Raw genomic sequence first — 18,348 nt, forward strand, 5'->3', positions numbered from 1 at the left:
CTTCCCCTAACCGATAGACAAAGACCCCAAGATCCAGGTGGGGATCCAGCCCCAGACAACTGCCAGCAGAAAAAGTGAGTTGGGAACCAGGTCAGATAGACAAGGACAAGAGGAGGGGTGGCCTGGGATTCGGTGGGCACCTGACAAGAGGCTCAACTGTGGCACAGCTGGTGGTTGAGGACATGATGTCCTTCTGTGCTAGCTGGAAATATTGCAGGATGTGGGTGGGGCTGCCTCTGCAGAGGAGTGTCACTGACACTTCAACGGGGAGGATGTGGGGCAGGGAAGCCCAATCCATCCTGTCTTTCCAGCTCTACTTTGGGGAATATGGAGACATGCTAGGGAGTGTCTCCTTTTTATTATCAAAACTTTGCAACTTTGCCTTCAGTGACCTGCATCACTGCACAGTAATGATAATAATAATGCTACTAATAGCCAGATTTTATTGAATACTTTCCATAGGCCAAGCATATAACATTCATGATTGTATACAATCAGCCCTATTATTCCCATTTTACAGATGGGAAAGGTGAGGCTTATAAAATTAAGTAAATGCCCCCAAATTACACAGCTAGTGGAAACAATGTGAATGCAAACAATCTAAGCTGACACTTAACCACCATGCTATTATCTTATCACAAAAGGATCTTCTCTAAGTCTGTGTATTGCTGAATGACCGTATCTCAGGCTTCAAGGTGAGCTCCTATTCTTAGTTTGTGAAGCCCATTCTATTCACTAGGGACCTAACCACATGCCAGAAGATCGATAGGTTGCTGTTAAGCACTGGCACTCTTAGGTCACTGTCCTTGGGGTGCCTACGTCGGTTATGCGTTCAACTTGGCTCAGATCATGATCTCATGGGTCGTGGGTTCAAGCCCCGCGTTGGGCTCTGTGCTGACAGCTCAGAGCCTGGAGCCTGCTTCCGATTCTGTATCTCCCTCTCTCTCTACTCCTCCCCCCCTCTCTCCCTCTCTCTCTCTCTCTCTCTCTCTCTCAAAAAATAATAAACATTTAAAAAAAAAAGATGTTTAGGTCACTGTCCTAGGACATTGTCAATCCACGTCTTCAGGGATGACGTTTCTCCCACTGAATAGGCACGTAGCTACTTGCTGGCTCCCTCTAGCATGAAGAGGAGCTCCCCTGAAGGCTGAGGAAGTGCGTATGGGGGGACCAGCATCCCCTGGCTTCAATCAGAGCACTATAATAATGAATAATCAAAACTATGACCTAATCAAATACTCTTTAGTTCTTCACAGGTAGACCAAGGGTCTGCAGTACTACTGAATTTTTGGAATAGCAGCATCCAGACCATAAGGAGCTGGAGCTTTGGACTGAAAGAGACCTGGAAATAAATTCTTTCTCTACTGCTGGAGCTGACTCACAGGGGCTTGAGAGAGCCAACTGTGTACAACCGTTCCCAACGGTGGTGGTAGCATGAGCTTAACCATGATGGGAATATTTACCCCATAGAACTGGGTAAATACTAAAAATCAGGGCTTTCAAAATTGTTCTCGAAATAAGGCTTATGAGCGCACCACCTGCCCAGGCTGTCAGAACAAGACATAGGCAATGTCAAAGGCTCTCATTTCCGTGTCTGGTTTTTAGTCTGTGGTTCTCTGGCTACCTCTATACCATCCAGGGGAAATGGGAATTAACATGATGGGTATGTCAGTTATCTATGACTGCATAACCAATCGCCCTGAAATTTATTGGCTTAATGCAATAGTATCTCTCATAGTTTCTTTGGGCCAGCAATTTGGGAGAGACTTGTCTGCATGGTTCTGGCTTGGGGTCTCTAATAAAAGTGCAGGCAAGACGTCAGCTGGACTTCCAGCTGTCTGCAGCCAGAGCTGGAGGATCTGGGCAAAGTTTATTCACTCACATGGCCAGTAATTTCATTCTGGCTATTGGCGGGAGGACTCAGTTCCTGGTCCCATGGACTTTATCATAGGATTGCTTGAATGTTTTCACTGTATGAGAGCTGGATTCCTTCTGAATGAATCCAAGAAGGCAAGATAAAAGCTACAATGTGTTTTAATAACTTAGTTTTGAAAGATTCAAATTCTGCACTTCCACAATATCCTGTTGGTCACACTGCAGCCCTATTCAGTGCAAAAGAGGACTACGCTCTTTTGGGTGTAAATATCAGTAGGCAAGAACCATTTAAGGATCTTGAAGGCTGCCTCCCAAAATTTGTATAGAGAAATTGCAATTTTCTCATGCAGGAGGACTGATAGCACATAATGTTCTCCTAAATCTCACAGCCACCTGCCTGATATCTGCAGCAAATAGGGTTTTATTCTGCACAATAAAAAAGGGCGAGGGCCGTTGGATGGGCAAACAAATGACAGTGTCTGCCACACTATACACTCTCCAGACAAGAAACCCTTCTTGTGCCCACCATACAATTGGCCTCTGCATGTTTTCTCTCAGCTTATTAACCAGAATAAATTGCTCTTCTGTCTTTTACACTTGGTTTGCACAAGCCAACTTTGTGTCTCTCTGATCAAATAGACAGCCTTTTCATGGGGTGGGGCTGGATCTCTGAACAGAGAGCAAAGGAAAAAAAAAAGGCTGATGTGCAAAACAGAGTTTCTTTGCCTCTGAGGAGACAAGGGTAAATGCTTCTGCCACATTTGGCCTGATCACAGGTGTATAATTCCAAAGCTGCTGCTTGCTCGGTTAATATCCAGGTTGAAGGAAAATGTTCTGTGACTGATCCCTAGACAGTTGTCTTTGGAAGTATTGGAAACATTTTCAGGGCAGTGTACAAGGAAGGCAGGAGAGGTATTTTCTATAGCAAAGTATCTGTGATTATTAACATTTGATTCCTTTATAGTATAAATGGCATAAATGAGTTCCAAGGTAAGAAGGTATTGTACCCTTCACATCACATCTGTGCTTTTCACTCAAAACTTTAATATGAAGAGCTCAAAACAATATGTGTTTAATAAATCTTCACCTTGTAGAAAGATTTGGATAAAGCAGGTGCCACGATTCCTCTCCTTATTCCCTCCAACGCCCAAATTGAAGACTTAGATCCCAAGATTCTCAAATAGAAAATGTGATGTGTTTTCCTCCTAACAGAGATATAGCTGGGTCTGGGACAGAATGCGTTGAAAGTAACTGTCTTTGTTAATTAGATCATTTGTCCTATCCACCTATAATGAGTGTACTGTGTAGAAAATCACACCATCCACAAGATGTGCCAGACTCCATTGAACCATTTGTGATGGGATCACTAGATAGACAGATTAAAGGACTGCTTTGTCTGGACTTCAGCAAGGCATGAGGTGAGTACCTCCTAATTACCACGAATACAGAAGTGAGGGATGGGGGTCGGATGGCAATATCATAGAGATAGTCATAATTGGTTGTTTTGAAAGGGTCCCAAATGACAATCTCTATTGACTTGAAAGTGAAGCTCCCTTTCTCTTCGTAGAAACTGTTAAATATGTTCTTGTCAAAATCCCTTTTAACAGGGGCTTTTGCAGAGCAATTGCTTTTATTTTGATGTAGTCAAACTTATAAGATTTTCCTTTTATAAATTGCCCTTTTTATGTCGAGTCTAAGAACATTTTGCCTGGCTCTACATCCTATAGACTTTTTCCTAAGTTTTTTTTTTCCCTAAGATATTTACAGTTTTACATTTTATCTTCATGTCCATGATCCATTTTAGGCTAATTTTTGTATGAAAGTGACACTTAGGTTAAGCGTTATTTTTATTTATTGTTTGTTTGTGCCTAGGGCGTCTGATTGCACCATTAATTTATGCTTCTGCATCCTCATCAAAAATCAGCTGGGCAGGGGCGCCTGGGTGGCTCAGTGGGTTAGCATGCGACTTTGGCTCAGGTCATGCTCTCACGGTTCTTGAGTTCAAGCTTTCTGCTGTCAGCGCCTAGCCTGCTTCAGATCCTCCGTCCCCCTCTCGGTCTGCCTCTCCTCTGCTTTCTTCCTCACTCTCTCTCAAAAATAAATAAACATTTAAAATAAAAGTCAGTTGGGCATATCAGCGCGGGTATTTTCTTGGGTTCTCTGTTCCGTTCCACTGATCTATGTGACTATACTTCGGCCAATACTACACAGACTTGATTTCCGTAGCTCTATAATAAGCCTTGAAATTGGGTAAATGGATTTCTTCCAGTTTATTCTTTCCTTTCAAAAATGTTAAGGCCTTTCCACATAAAATTTTTAAAAATCTATATCTAGAAGCAATTTTGCTAGGATTTTAATAAGAATTGCATTATACCTATGTATCAGTTTGGGGAGAATGAACATCTTTACTGTGTTGAGTCTTCCAATTCATGAACAAGATGTGTTTCTCCTTTTAGATCTTTTTTTTTTTTTCCATTTCTTTCATCATCATTGCACAATTTTCAGCATGTAAGTCCTATATATGTTTTGTTAGATTTACACCTAGGTATTTCGTTGTCTTTGAGCAATTGTAAATGGTATTGTATTTTAATTTCACATGCTAGTTGTTGATGTATAGAAATAAAATTTATTTTTGTATGTTTTCCTTTTATCCTCTAGTCTTGCTTGAACTTACTTGTTAGTTCTAAGAGTATATTCGTACATTTGCTGGAATTTTCTATGTAGAAAATTTATCATCTGCAAATAGAGGCCGTTTTACTTCTTCCTTTCCAACCTGTATGCTGTTTATTTCCTTCTCTTGCCCTTATTATACTGGCTAGAACTTCTTTTTTTTTCTGGCTAGAACTTCTAGCATTATATTGAATAAGGGTTATGAAAGCAGACATCCTTGCTTTGCTCATGATCTTGAGGAGAAAGCATTTGTGTTTTTGCCTTTAAGTACATTAGCTGTAAGTTTTTTAGATGCTCTTTATCAACTTAAGGAAGATCTCCTTTATTCTTATTTTTCTGAGAGTTTTTATTATGAATGGGGGCTGAATTTTATCAAATGTTTTTTGTCTACATCTGCTAATAAGATTGCATGATATTTATCCTTTAATAGTCTAATCTGGTGGATTACAATGACAGATTTCCCCATATTGAACAAGCCTTGTATCTCTGGATCCCTCTTGGATCATGATGTAAAATTGTTTTCATGTATAGTTGATTTCTATTTGCTGATATTCTAAGGGCTTTCACATCTGTATTAATGAGATACATTGGTCTACAGTTTTCTTGTTTTTTCTTTGTCTGGTTTTGGTATCACGGTAATGATAGTTTCATAAAATGAACAGCGAAGTCTTCCCTTCTCTTCTATTGTCTAAAATAGATTGCATAGAATTGGTGTTAATTCTTCTTTAAACATTTGGTAGAATTCTCTGGGTCTGAAGATGTTGTTTCTGGGAGATTTTAAATTCTAAATTCAATTCCCTTAATAGTTGTAGGGCTATTATCTGTCTCATATTTGATGAGTTGTGGTAGTTGGCGTGCTTTTTAAGGAATTGGTCCATTCCATCTATGTTGTGAAATTTATGTTTATATAGAGTTGTGTGTAGTGTTCACATATTACTGCTGCTATCTGCAGTCTGTAGTGATATCCTTATTTCATCCCTGATATTGATAATTGGTGCCTTATTTTTTTTATTCTTGTCACTCTTATTAGAGTTTTGTTAATTTTATTGATATAAAAAATCTGTTTTAGGGGCACCTGGGTGGCACAGTCAGTTAAGCGACTGACTTCGGCTCAGGTCATGATCTCACTGTTCATGAGTTTGAGCCCTGTGTTGGGCTCTGTGCTGACTGCTCAGTCTGGAGCCTGCTTCAGATTCTGTGTCTCCCTCTCTCTCTGCCCCTCCCACACTCATGCTCTGTCTGTCTCTCTCTCAAAATTAAACATTAGAAATTTTTAAAACTGTTCTATTGATTTTTTATATTATTTTTCTGTTTCAGTTCATTGATTTGGTTCTTATCTTTATTATTTCCTTCCTTCTGCTTATTTGGGGATTATTTTGCTCTTCTATTTGTAGATTCTTGAAGTGAGAGCTTAGATAAGTGAGCTAACACCTTTCCTCTCTCTTTAAATTGAGATATAATTGACATGTAATATTACACTCATTTCGGATATACAACATAATGACTTGATATATGTATATACAATGAAATGATCACCACAATAAATCTAGTTAACATCCATCACCACACACAATTACAGACCTTTTTCTTCTGCCTAGAACTTTTAAAATCTATTCTCTTAGCAACTTTCAAATATACAATACAATACTTTTAACTATAGTCACCATGCTGTACATTAATTTCCTGTAACTTACTCATTTTATAACTGGAAGTTTGTACCTTTTGACCACCTTCACTCATTTTGCCCACCCCTCTCCCCTGCCTCTGGTACACCCCAGTCTGTTTTCAGTATCTGCAAGCTTGGTTTGTTTTCTTTTAGAATTTGTTTTTTAAGATTCCACATATAAGGGGAGGCATCTGAGTGGCTCAGTTAGTTGAGCATTTGTCTTTTGATTTTGGCTCAGGTCATGATCCCAGGGTTGTGGGATAGAGCCCTGCATGGGACTCTACACTGAGCTTGGAGCCTCTTTAAGATTCTCTATCTCTCCCTCTGCTCCCCTCCTCCAATGGTATGCTCTCTCTCTCACACGCTCTCTCTCTCTCTAAAAAAAAAAAAAAAAAAAAAAAAAAAAAAGTTAAGATTCCACATATAAATGAGATTGAGATTGGTACTTCTCTTTATGTCTGACTTGTTTTGCTTAGCATAATACCCTCAAGATTTCTCCATGGAGTTGCAAATGGCGAGATTTCCTTCTTTTTGTGGTTAGGTAATATTCCATTGTACATATACCACATTTTCTTCATGCATCCATGATGGACACTTAGATTGTTTCCATGCTTTGGCTATTGTAAATAATGCTACAATGAACATAGGGGTGCAGATATGTTTTTGAGTTAGTGTTTTAGTGTCCTTTAAATAAATACTCAGAAGTAGAATTTCTGGATGATATGCTAGTTCTATTTTTAATTTTTTGAGGAATCTCCATACTTCTTCTTTTCTAATAAATGCATTTAATATTCTCAATTCCACTCTCAGCACTGCTTTAGCTGTGTCTCACACATTTTCATATGTTGTATTGGGTTACATGCCTTTTTAAAATTTCCCGTAAGACTGGGTGTTGTATGGAAACCAATTTGACAATAAATTTCATATTTAAAAAATAATTAATTAATTAATTAAAAATTAAAAAATTAAAAAAGACTTCCTTTTTGGTTCATGGATCATTTAGAAGTGTTCTGTTTAGTTTCAAAGTGTTTGGAGATTTTCCTGTTATCTTTCTGTTACTGATTTTTAATTTGATTCCATTGTAGTCAGAGGACATACTGTATATGATTTTAATTACTTTAAATTTGTTAAGGCTTCCTTTATGGCCCAAGATATGGTCTACTTTGGTATATGTTCTGTGGACACTTGAAAAGAATATGTATTCTGCCATTGGTGGATGGGATATTCTATACGTGTTGACCAGATACGTTGTTTGACGGTGGTGTTGAGTTCTTCTATATACTGGCTAATACTCTGTTTCATTGTTTTCTCAATTATTGACAGGGAGGCATTGACGTTTCCAGCTGTAATTGTGTATTTTTTTTAGCTTTCTTGTCAGTTTAATCAGTTTTTGTTTGCCATATTTTATAGCTCTGTTGTTCGGTGCACAAGTGTAGGAATGCTGTGTCTTCTTGGGGAATTTATACTTTTCTTATGAAATAAAATTCTTTTAACTCTGGTAATTTTCTTTGCTCTGAAATCTATATTATCTGACATTAATGTAGCCACTCCTGAACTCCTTTGATTAATTTTTCCTCTGTTCCCTCCACTCTGCTGTTGAGCCGATCCACTGAACTTTTCATTTTAGTTATTGTATTTTTCAGTTCTAAAATTTCCATTTGGTTTTTCTTTATATCTTCTGTTTCTTTGATGAAGTTTCCTAATTTTTTATTGTTTCAAGCATGTTCATCATTGCTTCTTGAAACATTTTTATCATTGGTGCTTTAAAATCTTTGTCTAATAGTCCCAACTTCCTTCTCATCTTGGTATCAGCATCTATTGATCATCTTTTTAAATTCAATTTGAGATCTTCCCAGTTCTTTGTATGATGAGCAATTTTCAACTGAAACTTGGACGTTTTTATATTATGTTAGGAGTCTCTGGATCTTACTTAAATCTGTTTTATCTGGCTTTCTTTAGCAGAGGATGGTGACACCTCCTCATTATTTATAGGTTGGAGTACAGGTTTTCTTTCTGGCCTCTGTTGATGTCCAAAGTGAGGAGAAGGCTCTACATTGCTGCTGTGTAGAGACTGGCGTTTAGTCTCCTAACATGTTCTCCACTGATACTCTGGGGTTGATTTATTTGAGGAAGAAAGTCCTCGTTCCCTACCAAATCTTCCCTGACACAATCTTGGCGGGGGGTAATAAAGTACATTGTTACAGCCTCACAAGAGTGAAAGTATAGCCTCACTTCTCAGTTTTTCCTGGTGTGGGTGGGGAAGGGGCCCATAAATTTTTCCATGGTGTTTGACTGAAGGGGTGCAGTTTGTCTAAAGGTTTTCTGTTTTGCTAGGCTATGCCTTTCCTATAAATTTGGCTAGAAAGTATTGCAATAATTTTGGCAACTAGACTTATAATGGTGATCATTCATAACGTATGTAAATGTCATATCACTGTGTTGTACACCTGAAACCAACATAATATTGTATGTCAACTATACTTCAACTAAAAAACAAGACACTGAAAGGTCAAAAAATAAAAATGACTGTGAAAAAAATGTGTTCACTTGTAGAACAAACTTGCACTGAAAAATGGATGGACGAATGGGGCTTGGATTGTGTGAACATGATGTGAAGCCTTTGTAGAGGAAAGGAAGACACTAGGAAGGAGTATAAGAGTATAAAGTGGCACGTCCCTGCTCTGGAGAGGCATTGCTTTGGGACATGATTGTGAACCAGTTATGTTCAGGGACTGGAGAGCTAGGAAAAGGACAACTTGTGTCCCTTCCCCAGGGAAGCCTTCCTGGATCCCCCCTTTAACTTGTAACTCTCCTTTAAGCTCCCAACCACTTTGAATTCACATACCATAAAACTAGGATGTATGGTAAGATATATATTGAGATATAATTCACACACCATAAAATTCACCCTTTTAAAGTGTAGGAGTCAGTGGGTTTTAGCATATTCACACAGCTGTGCAATCAATAACACTATCTAATTCCAGAGCAGTTACAATATCCCCAGAAGAGCCCTGTATCCATTAGCAGTCACCCACCATTCCATGCTTCCCCCCAGGTCAGGCAACCACTAATCTACTTTCTGTGTCTCTGTGTTCGCCTATTCGGGACATTTCCTATATGTGAAGTAATACATAACATGGTCTTTTGTGTCTGGCTTTTTCTACTTAGCATAATGTTCTCAAGATTCATCCATGTTGTAGCATATATCAGTACTTCATTCCTTTTTATGGCTGAAGCATATTTCATTGTATGAATACACTACATTATTCATTCATCAATTGATTGACATTTGGGTTGTTTTCACATTTTGGCTATTATGAATAATGTTGCTGTGAACATTAACGTACAAGATTTTATGTAGAAATATGTTTAAATTCTCTTGGGTATACACTTAGGAGTAGAATTGCTGGGTCACATGATAACTATATGTTTAATATTTTAAGGAACTTCTAAACTACTTGTCAACATGCTGCACCATTTAGCATTCTCACCAGGAATGTATGAAAGTTCCAATTTCTGCACATCTCTGTCAACACTTGCTATAGTCAGTCTTTTTTATTATAGTCATCCTAGTAGGTGTGGAATGATATTTCATTATGGTTTTGGTTTTAACTTATCTAATAACTAAAGAGGTTGAGCATTTTTTTCATGGAATAATTTGCCACTTGTATATCTTCTTTGGAGAAATGTCTATAAAAATTCTTTGCTGTTTTAAAAAATTGGGTTTTTCTGTCCTTCTATTGTTGAATTCTGAGAGTTCTTTATATATTCTGGATACCAATCTCTTATAAGATATATGGTTTGCAGATGTTTATCCTAGTCTGCAAGACGACTTTACTTTCTTGAGAGTATACTTTGAAGCACAAAAGTTCTTAATTATGAAGTCCAATTTGTCAATTTTTTGTCATTTTTGCTTATGTTTTTGGTATCCTATCTAAAAAAACAGTACTTAATCCAAGGTCACAAAGATTTATGTCTATGTTTTCTTCTAGGATTTTAATAGTTTTAGCTATTACATTAGCTCAATGGCCTCTTTTGAGTTGATTTTTGTAGATGGAGTATGGTAGAAGTCCATCTTCATTCTTTTGCACATCCTGTTGTCCCAGAACCATTTATTGACTATTCTTTCCTTTTTGAATTACCCTGACATCATTATTGAAAATTAGTTGATCAAAAATGTAGATTCAAATGGCCACTTGACACTGACAGCGGAATTCATGACCTTTGCAGAAGTCATTAGGTGCACCAACCTTTGCCCAAGGGCCCATGACCATGCTCACTTGGCTTCAGACTCGGTGCCCAGGACTACCTGTGGTGGCCGCATGACCAAATGAACACCTTAATCTGCTCAGGTTTTTCAACCTAGAGGTTTTCTAAGCTGAGGTCGACCTATCACTAAACAGGACAGCATACTTCAATCACATGACCTAAGTTCGACACTTCCCAGATGTAAAAATATAAATAAATAAAAGCTAGTTGATCATACATAAATGTAAAAATCTCTTTCTGGACTTGATCGTATTTATTGATCTATATGTCTGCCCTTATGATAGTAGCACACTGTTTTGATTGCTGTCACTTTAGAGTAAGGTTTTTTTTCAATGTTTTATTTATTTTTGAGAGAGAGAGAGAAAGAGAGAGAGAGGTTGAGTGGGAGAGGGGCAGAGGGGGGAAGGGGGACAGGGGATCCAAATGGGGACTTAGTGCTGACAGAAGCAAGCCTGATGAGGGGCTCAAATTCATGAGCCATGAGATCATGACCTGAGTCACCTAGGCACCCTAGAGTAAGTTTTGAAGTCAGGTAATGTGAGTCCTCCAACATTGTTTTTTGTTTGTTTGTTTGTTTTTAAGTTTATTTACTTACTTTGAAAGACAGAGAGAGTGGCAGAGGGGCAGAAAGGGGGAAAGAGAGAATCCCAAGCAGGCTCTGTGCTGTCAGAGCAGAGCTTGATGCAGGGCTCAGTCTCACAAACCCTGAGATCATGACCTGAGACCAAACCAAGAGTCAGTCATTTAACCGAATGAGTCTTTCTATTGTTTACAGGGGCTCTTTGCCCCTCCCCTGCTCCCCTGCTCCTCTGCTCCCCTGCTCCCCTGCTCGTGCTCTGTTTCTCTCTCTCTCAAAAAAAGAAAACTAAAAAAAATTAAAAAAAAAATAAAGTCTGTCTAGTAAGTCCAACATGCGAACTTTCTCAGTTTCTATTGATCACTTGCTTGCCTAGGTATGGGACATACTTTCTTGTTTCTTTGCATGCCTTATAATTTCCCATTGAAAATGAGATTCAGGGAAGTTTCCTTAATAAACACTTTGTGGATTGTTGGACGATTTTAGTTAATCCAGGGTTATGAAAACACTGATTTTCTAATTTTTTGCCAGTGTTCTCATTGCTTTTGTGGAGGAGAAGATTTTCAGTGGCCCTTAATTCCATCATTCCTGCTGACACACCATGGCATTTTGAATTAACCTCTATTGTAGCACTTGTAACAAGTGGTGTGTATGAACTACTTTGTTTCCCTGCTAGGCTGTGAGCATCTAGAGGGAAAGGACTGTGTCTTATTCACCTCCTTAGCTTTCCCTTCCAGAGTAAATCTGGATGCTTGATAAATAGCAGGCTATTGTTGAAGGACGAGTGATTGAACCCCCAAAGAAGGTAGCCACTGAGAAAAACTTTATGTTGACTTGCGATGCTATGGCTTTATTTATTAATCCTAGAGTATCCTGGAAAAACCATTTTGCGTTTGTATTTAGACAGTTCTGGGAATTTCTATCCAAATTGTGTCACATTTTAATAGTGCCCTGAAGCAGTTTTCATAATCATTTAGAGCCTTAGTTTTCATATATGCAATGAGGATAATAATACTCAAGATCATAACATTGTGATCCTAGTATGGTTCAGGGGATTAGATGGGATGACACACGTAAAGCCCATAGTATAGTATAGTATCGTATAGTATCAGGCAGTGCTGCTCATGATTATGAGTGTTTATGATTCTTGCCTGTCCCAACTCCAGGAAACTTTAATCATTTCCTGTTTAACTTGAGCAAGGGTTTGGCAAATCCACCTGCTATCAACAACTGATGAACAATGCTTTCTTCAGCTCCCTCATGCCGGAGCTTCCACAAAAGCCTCTTTTGAAACACAGGCAGGCAGAACAACCAGGGCGCTTCTTCCATGGAGCTCAAGCACTAACAGAGCTATGAACAGAAAACATCTGCTGCTTATAGTGCTGGCCAGTTGTGGAGACAGACTGTGACGCAGCTTTCTTGGAGGACTGGAGGCTTTAAAGCTGGGGAAGGTAGGAAAACCCAGGACTTACCTAGAAAGGGAGGCAACCCACAGATTCCTGAAAACCAAAACAGAGCGGTCGCTAGAACTTTCAGGATGATGGTCCTGGGGGAAGCGGTTAGGGGACGAGTTATGCTAGGATCTCTCTAATTTACTTACACTTCCTAGTATGGCTTTTCTTTAAAAAGAATAAAAAAGACACTATTTTTAAAGTTTGAAAACAACTAACCTAACTCAAACCAGTTATTAGACAGATAAAAATGCAGACCAGTAAAATTCAATGACTCACCCAAGGTCAGACAAGAGGGAGCAGCAGAGCTCCAAGGTGAATGTTGGTCTGACTGGGAGCCCAGGGTTCTTTCCATCTTATCTGCTGTGACCCTGTTAAGTCACCTTACAGAGAACTCATTGAAAAAGACACCTAAGCATGTGCTGTCTGAAGTCATGTACATCTCTTATCTCCAAGAATAATTTATCTGATCATAGATACTTGGATCTATAGAGTTTAGAGGCTAAATTTAGAATCAAGAGGGTGGGATTCAAACATAAGATCTGGTGTCATCAGTTAACCTGTGTGAATGTCATTGTTTTCATCTAAAAATTGGGCTCCAATCCCCTTCCTATCTCCCTCCTCTGGCTGTTTGAAGTATTACAGAAATAAAAGATGTGAAAAAGATTTTTCATTCTAAATTTTTTCGTTCACCTGTTCACTGAGGTCCTCCATCTATCCCCTTAGTAGCAGAATACTGGTGTTCCATGGCTTTATTTGGTTTGGAGAATCACTAGCCCTAAACCTCTCATCAGAATTGTAGGCCACCCATCTCTTCATGCTAATCTTTGGGCTAGGAGTTAGGGAGAGACTATAACACTGACTTGAAGTTTGTCACTCTGTCCCACACCTAGGGGATGTCATGTGATGTGAGTGACTCCACCCAGGACAACTCCCTTTAGTTCCTGCTCATGTTTACAAATGTTCACCAGACTCAGATACTTGAGTATCTAAGAGGCATCTGGTTTTTTTTCCCCCTCCAAGTCTGTTGGTTTTCCCCATCTTAGCATGACACCTCCAAAAACTTGGGTGTCATCCGCATGTTCTTCCATGCCTTCAAACCCAATATGGTTTACAATAACAGAAGTTATAAATTGCTCCTCAAAATCCATGTGGTTCTTCCTTACTATGTAGCACCTACGCCATTTGGGTAGGATTGATCACACCCATACCTTCATTGGTCCAAGACAACTAAGATAATTTCATCCCTTATCCATGCTGATTGTTTCCAGTAACTCCCATCTAAGCTAATCAGTCCACTGGCAGTGGAGGTACAGTGGGGGTATTAAGCTGACGCTCTGATCTCCCAATCAGTCAATCCCAAGATCAAGATTTTTGTTTTACAGTTGTTGGAAATGATGCCTGCCCCTGCTCCATGCAAATAAAACCATCTTACAACCATGTATGTGACTTGCTCTTGCAAACATGTATGGAGTCAGCATAAGGATAAATGGATACACAAAGGGTGGGGGACAGATGAAACAGGACTGAGAATCCGAAAAAATAAGGCTAGAGGCCTGATCAAAGCTTACCTTAAGCCCACCTGCATCATAGTTTTCATTTTTATAAGTCTGTAAATTGGTCCTATTTTCTGAAGAAAATTAAGATTGGGTTTGATTGTTACCTAAAATCAAAAGAATTCAAACTAATAGACTTATTCAAGCCACTAGCCAACTGTTATATTTGCTTCCAAAACCATACATCGTATCTGTTCACTTCTTAACATTACCACCATCACTTCCCTACTTTCAAGGATTAAAACCTTTCAAAGACTTTAAATTGTTCTTAAACAAAACCCTAAGCCATCCTTTCTATCAACCACCTTCCACCCATCCTACCTTGGGCCCCTCCCTGCATTCCTATGCATGGTCCCTGCATTCCTATTGCTTCTCCTTGATTCCATCTGCTTTAGCCTCACAAATCTTTCTGTTTCTTGAACAGCCAAGCCCTATCCCACTTGCTGTTCCCTTTGCCTGGAATGCTCCCCCCCTCTACCCCCTCCACCTGAGTGCCTTATTCTCATCCTTTAAGTCTTTGTTCAAATATCCCTCCTCAGAGGTGTCTTTCCTGATCACTCTCCCAGTACCTTCCTATCTTATCCCTTGTTTATTTCCTACAGAGTGCCTATCACAATTTGTAATGATCTATCTTACACACTTAGTTGTTTATTGTTGCTAGAATGTAAGCTGCTCATGAGGACCCTGTCTTGTTTAAACTGTGTCCTGGCTTATAATTAGGCTCAATAAACATTTGTTCAATCAACACCCAAGAGCTGCTCAGCAACCTGAAACCCTTAGGGAGGTATTGCCAGAGCGCCACCCAGTGGTGGGCTGAGGTCTGGCATGGAGGTCAGTGGATCTCCACAGTCACTGGCATGCCTTTCAACATGGGTCTCAATCATCCACCCCAGTCAGCTGCTGGGAAGGGAAGGCCAGGCAGTTGGGATCACGTTATCGTGCTCTGCTCTGGCCAAACACAGCACAGCTTCAGTAGCAAGAGCTTCACTTGAGAGCTTGTTAGAAATGCAGAATCTTGGCCCCACCCCAGACCTCCTCAACCAGTCTTCACTTAACAAGATCCCAGGTGGTGGTTTGCACCTTATGGTTTCAGAAACCAGGCTCTCTACCACCTTGACATGCACTGCCAGCACTGAAATCTGAAAGTCTCTGATCCAGGAAGCTTCCTCATGCACTGTATGAACTTAAGCAGTTTGTTTAACCTTTTTATGCCTTAGTTTCTCAATTACTTATAAGACCTGACCCTATTATCTTATAAACGATACCATGGTAATAAAACAAAAAGCCTTGGGCTGAGGATCTCCTGCTGAGGTCTATGATCTTTGGCATTTGGGGAATTAGTAACAGAAAGATGAGAGCAAGCTATAGAACAAGATGGAGGTGAAGGAAAAAAAATGTGTGTATATATTAATATACATATGTGCACATATATCAATATGCATGTGTATATATTACATATACACAAGTGTGGTAATATGCATATGTCATGTACATGTGTGTATATATTATATGCATATTTGTATATATATTACGTGTGTATATATACTAATATGCCTATGTGTGTAGTATGTTATATGTGCACATAAAACAGGAAAGAATGGCCTCAGAGATGACTCAGAGTAAATCTCAGCTACATCACTCTTTGTAAAATGGGATATACATAACACTCTCCCCCCATCAGTGGTTCTTAATCCTGGTTGCGCATTAGGATCACCTGGGAGCTTTTAAAAGTCTCAAGACCAGCCAGTTCTTCAGACCGATTACATCATTGTCTCTGTGGGAGAGACCCAGACATCCGCAGTCTGTAAAGCTCCACCATGCTTCCCAAGCTCTAAGTGCACACCAATTACACTTGGTGGGGGGGTTGTTGAAAAGCATATTTGGATTCAGGAGGTCTGGGGTGGGGCCTGAGAGTCTACATTTCTAACAAGCACTTGGGTAAAACTGATGTCTCTGTTCCAGGGACCACACTTTGATGAATCACCAAGCCCCAGATGATTCAAATGTGCAGACAAGTATGAGACCTATGTTTCTGAGGATGTGTGGGAAATTAAATGAGGTAGTAGGTTTGATTCATGTTGCATATAATCGTCACACAGTCATCATAATTTTCCTGAGTGTACCCCTTTGTTGAGTGACTAATAAGAAAAATCAGGGGATAGCAGGGAATAGCTGAAAGGTCCCTGACAGAGGGAATCTAATATTTGTTGACCATCCACTGCGTGCCATGTGCTTTAAATTATGCCACCCTGGTGAGTCCATTTTGGTGGAAGTGGAACAATTTAGCGATAAGAACCTTGCTCCAACTTTGTCACACACTGAATAAAAGGCAAATCCTGGATTCATGCCTAGGTCTCTCCAATACTCAAACTTTACTGCTTTTCAAGCTGCCTTGCTGCCTCGCACCTAGAAGAGCAAAGGACTTGCATGCGTTTCAACAGCTGCAGAGGGAAGGGCAGCTGGGCTGAGAAGCCCTTGCAGGGAGACAATGGAGGCCATTGTAGGAGCAGCTGGGTGGATGGAGGAAAGAACAGGTGGACAGTGTTGGGGCCAGGGAACAGCTTAAGGGGGAAGCAGCAAATTACCTCAACCCAGAGGAGAGAGAACATTTAGGGATTGTGGTTTTGGCCTTCACGAAGGCTTTTCCAGCACTCGTTACCTTAGAAACATTACCATCACCAATTGCCATTTACAGCACATTTGCTGAGGCTTGAGCTGCTTCTCTGGGCATAGAAATTGTGAGTTATTGTGAGAAATTATGATAAGACATAGGCAAAACCTCGAGCCAGACCTCTTAACCAAATCCTATGTGCAGGAAGACTTTGGAGGTCTACATTTGCTAGACTCCCCAGTCACTGCTCTGTAAGCAAAGAAAAGGGGAATTCTGCTAGGGCCATCTGGGCGCGCGCGCTCTGGCCAACGGGCATGAAATTTCTTTTCCTTCAAGGAGAGATGTGGAATCATATCATCATTTGAGGTAGAAAACAGCTACACATTAGGCTTCTGTACCAAGAGCAGAAAAGGAAGCTTGCCTGAGATCCTGCAGGAATCAAGAATTCACCCACGTGGCCTCACCAGGAAACTCCCAGGCTCTTCAGAAAGGCACCTCCAGGGCTGCCGCGCAGGATCAATTTATCATTGAGTTAGCACTGCCACCTTGTGGTAGAAGCTAAGCACTGCGCTGTCCTAACCTGCCCAGGATTTATGCATATCAGATCTTTGCTTTTTTCCCCGCCCTCCTTTTCCTTTCATTTAACTTGTATGACAGGACAGATAGTAATGATATTTACAGAGATAGGGAAAATAATACTGGAGGCAGTTTGGTGGGAGGGAGAGTAAGCTTGTATTTGAGCAAATTGAACCAGGAGTGTCTCTAACAGGGAAAACAACAGAAATCCTATCGATTCCATGGCAAGGAGAAAGATACACATAAATTAGGCCTGTTACCTTGCTATTGAATTTATTTCTTTGTAGAAAATTTGCAAAAATCCCCTTACTTTTGAGCAAAAATATAGACCGTAGTTTAGGCTATAGTCATATTTCCTTTTTTGCTAATCAAATCGGGCACACAGTCCCTCTCCTCCCCAGAAAAAAATATGGTCCCAGTGGGGACTTTGAGGGAGGAGACCAGAGATTGTACATTCCTATACCTCAGAGATAACTGGCTATTTAGTTTGTGACTTTAATGTAAGTCCATTTGTCAGGAGGCAGAGCCATCTTTCCCAGATGGGGTGGGTTGGGGGATATTATTCTACTGTACTTATATTCCTTTGCAAAAGTCAACTCTGAAATAAATGGATCTGAGAATGGTAGATAATCTTAGAAAACAAATTTTGTGCCTTATAAATTGAGTTTCATACAATTCCAGGTTCTGCAGAAGTGAGACTGGGTGAGTACTCTGGGTGTTGGGGAGCAGTGGCACCAGCCAGGCACTCCATCCCCTCTGCTGTCATCTGTTTCCAACAATGAGCTTTGGTGCAACATTGTATTAGTCTGCTATGGCTGCTGTAACAAAATACCACTGGCCGAGAGGCTTAAGCAACAGCAATTTATTGTCTCATAGTTCTGGAGGTAGAGGTCCAAGGTCAAAGTGTCATCAGGGCTGGTGTCTGGTGAGAGCTCCCCCCTAGCCATGCGGACATCCATCTTCTCACTGTGTCCTCACACAGCCTCTCCTTGATGCATATGCTCAGGGGAGAGAGGAGAGAGAAAAATCTCTGGTATCTCTTCTTACAAAGACACTAGTCCTGTTAGATCAGGGCCCCACCCTTATGACCTCAGTTA

Source organism: Lynx canadensis, chromosome D2, assembly GCF_007474595.2.
Source record: "Lynx canadensis isolate LIC74 chromosome D2, mLynCan4.pri.v2, whole genome shotgun sequence".
In the NCBI taxonomy this organism is placed as follows: Eukaryota; Metazoa; Chordata; class Mammalia; order Carnivora; family Felidae; genus Lynx; species Lynx canadensis.